The sequence below is a fragment of the Alnus glutinosa genome, chromosome 8 (assembly GCF_958979055.1).
Source record: "Alnus glutinosa chromosome 8, dhAlnGlut1.1, whole genome shotgun sequence".
NCBI classification, from domain to species: domain Eukaryota; kingdom Viridiplantae; phylum Streptophyta; class Magnoliopsida; order Fagales; family Betulaceae; genus Alnus; species Alnus glutinosa.
Window position 1 is genome coordinate 10,575,654 of NC_084893.1, and position 3,194 is coordinate 10,578,847.

The following is a 3,194-nucleotide window of genomic DNA, read 5'->3' on the forward strand; positions in this document are numbered from 1 at the left end:
CGGCTATCAAAGGACAGGCTTTAGCAGATTTCTTGGTGGAGTTTTGTAACATTCCCGAAGCGGAAGAACTTCCAACAGAATTAACCTGGGTCGTGTTTGTGGATGGCTCCTCAGCACATGGCAAGAGCAGGGTAGGAGTTTTCCTCAGGAATCCTAAAGGACAAGAGTTCGGTTTTGCTGTAAAACTGGATTTTGTCACAACAAATAATGAAGCTGAATATGAAGCCGTAATAGCAGGTCTGGCATTATCCCGAGAGATGGGAGCAACTAATGTTGAAATCCGATGTGATTCTCAAGTAGTGGTGGGCCAATTTCAAGGACAATTTGAAGCACAAGAAGATCGAATGGCCAGATATTTGGAACAGGTGCGCCGATTCCAATCTTATTTCAAAAGGGTCATCATCACGAAGATACCCCAGGATGAAAATATCCGAGCCGATGAATTCTCGAAGATTGCATCAAGAACAGATGAAGAGATTGAAGCATCTAAAAGGCAAATTATTGTTTTGACCGAGCCATCAATAACCCCGAGGACTGATGTCATGGAAGCAAATCCAACATAGGATGAACCAGAATGGGCTGTACAGATTATTTAGTTCTTGAGAAACGGGTCTCTGCCTGAAGTCAAGGTTGCGGCTCGGAAGGTAAAGATACAAGCAACACGGTTTTTCCTACTTGGAGAAATACTATATAAAAGAGGATACTCCGAACCCCTGCTTAAATGCCTCTCTAAGACCGAGGCGGATTATGTTCTCAAGGAAATCCATGAAGGTGTGTGCGGAGACCATTCGGGAGGAAGGATGCTGGTACAAAAAACCATCTGAGCAGGTTATTATTGGCCTACGATCAGAAAGGATTCGGCTTTTCTCGTCAAGACTTGTGACAAATGTCAGAGATTCTCAAGAATTATGAAAGCAAGTCCCGAGAAGCTTACTCCCCTCACTTCTCCATGGCCATTTGTGAAATGGAGGGTAGATATTGTCGGCCCAATGCCTGTAGGGAAAGGGGGTCGGAAGTTCTTAGTTGTAGCTGTAGATTATTTTACTAAATGGGCAGAAGCAGAAGCATTAGCAGCTATAACCACAACAAATATCACAAGTTTCCTCTGAAAATCGGTGGTATGCCGGTTCGGGATCCCTCATGCTTTTGTCACAGACAATGAGAAGCAATTTGACTGTGAACCATTCCGGAGGTGGTGTTCAGAACTTTGTATCCGAAACTATTATGCCTCGGTACTTTATCCAAAGGCGAATGGTTAAGTAGAGGCGACAAATAAGACCCTGGTAAGGACATTGAAGAAAAAGCTCAATAAGAAGAAATGAGCATGGGTTGAATATGTTCCAGAGGTGCTCTGGTCGTACCGAACCACAAGAAGAACTCCAACAAGCAAGACGCCATTCTCACTTACATACGGGGCTGAGGCTATGATACCAGTCGAAGTGGGATCCCCGAGCTTTCGTGTAGCTTACTACAATCATGGGCTTAACGACGAAAAGGCCAAGGTATATCTAGATCTTTTGCAGGAGAAAAGAGATGACGCTCAAGTTACATGGGCAGCGTATCAGAGTCGAACAGCTCGGTATTTTAATAAACAGGTAGTCCCTAAAAAGTTCCAACTCGGAGATTGGGTACTCAGGAAAGTGAGCTTATGATGAAAGATCCAACGGAAGGCAAAATGGGACCCAAATGGGAAGGCCCCTATAAGGTAGTAGGATGCCATCAGAAAGGGGCTTATCGCCTGATGATTGAGACAGGGAAGATACTCCCGAGATCATGGAATGCCGAGTACTTGAAGAAATATTATTTGTAATTCTTTGTTTTTCTCCTCAATTTTATATTCAATAAAGAAGATCTCTTTTCAAATCATATCAACAATTGTAGAAGTCTAAGAACTTGTCCGATATCCCCCCTCGAACGACTCGAAAGAGTTATGGGGGATACCCAGAAAAGAATCCACCTGCATCTTCTCCTCGGACAACCCGAAAGGGTTATGGAAAGGATGCGGTGGGAGAAACCCCTCATTTAGGGGTTACTAAAAGTATAATGCTAAGAATGCCCGATTCCTTTCCTCGAACGACCCAAAAGGGTTATGGGAAGGATATCACAGCAAGAAACTTCTCTGTTATTCCTACACCAAGAGCAGGGAAGAACAGACAACCCCCAGGTATCAATTGATCACTACTAAAAGTAAAGCAGCAGTTTGAGACAGAATGAAAGCACTTTTTCATCAAACTTCTCCAAAGATGATCAAGCTACATCGACGTCCACCCGACTCCTCACCTCGAACGACTCGAAAGAGTTATGGTGGGGATGCTCAGGGAAGAATCCGCCCGAATCCTTTCCTCGAACAACCCGAAAGGGTCATGGCAAGGATTCAATGGGAAGAAACCTCCCGGTTGGGGGTTTCCGAAGGGATGAGGACTAGAATCCGCCCGATTCCTTTCCTCGAACAACCCGAAAGGGTCATGGAAAGGATACAAAGGGTTGAAACCTCCCGGTTGGAGGTTTCCGAAGGATAAGACTAAGGATATCCAGAAAAGAATCCACCCGAATTCTTTCCTCGAACAACCCGAAAGGGTCATGGAAAGGATACAAAGGGTTGAAACCTCCCGGTTGGGGGTTTCCGAAGGATAAGGTTATGGATATCCCGATTAGAATCCACTCGAATCCTTTCCTCAAACAACCCAAAAGGGTCATGGAAAGGATACAAAGGGTTGAAACCTCCCGGTTGGGGGTTTTCGAAGGATAAGGTTAAAGATATCCCGAATCCTTTGCTCGAATGACCCGAAAGGGTTATGGAAAGGATACAACGGCAAGATTGGAGGTTTCCGGAAGGACAAGAACATCCAAGATAGAATCGGCCCAAGTCCTTTCCTGGGACGACCCGAAATGGTTATGGAAAGGACACCAAGACAAGAAACCTCTCGGTTGGAGGTCTCCAGATGCTATGAATATGGATCATCTAAATTCAGAAATGAGGAAATTGAAAGGTTAAGATTTCAATTTAGTAATTTCATTTCAGTAATATATAAAGTCTTTTACATATTACAAAGATTTCAGAAATAAAGAAAAAATTCAGGCCCAAGAACGACCCTTAGCCTGCAGCTTCTTCAAGAGGATCCTCTCGGGGATCTGATGTGTCGGCACCTAAACTTGGAACGTCTGGCATGAACTCTTTACCGAATGCTTCCATT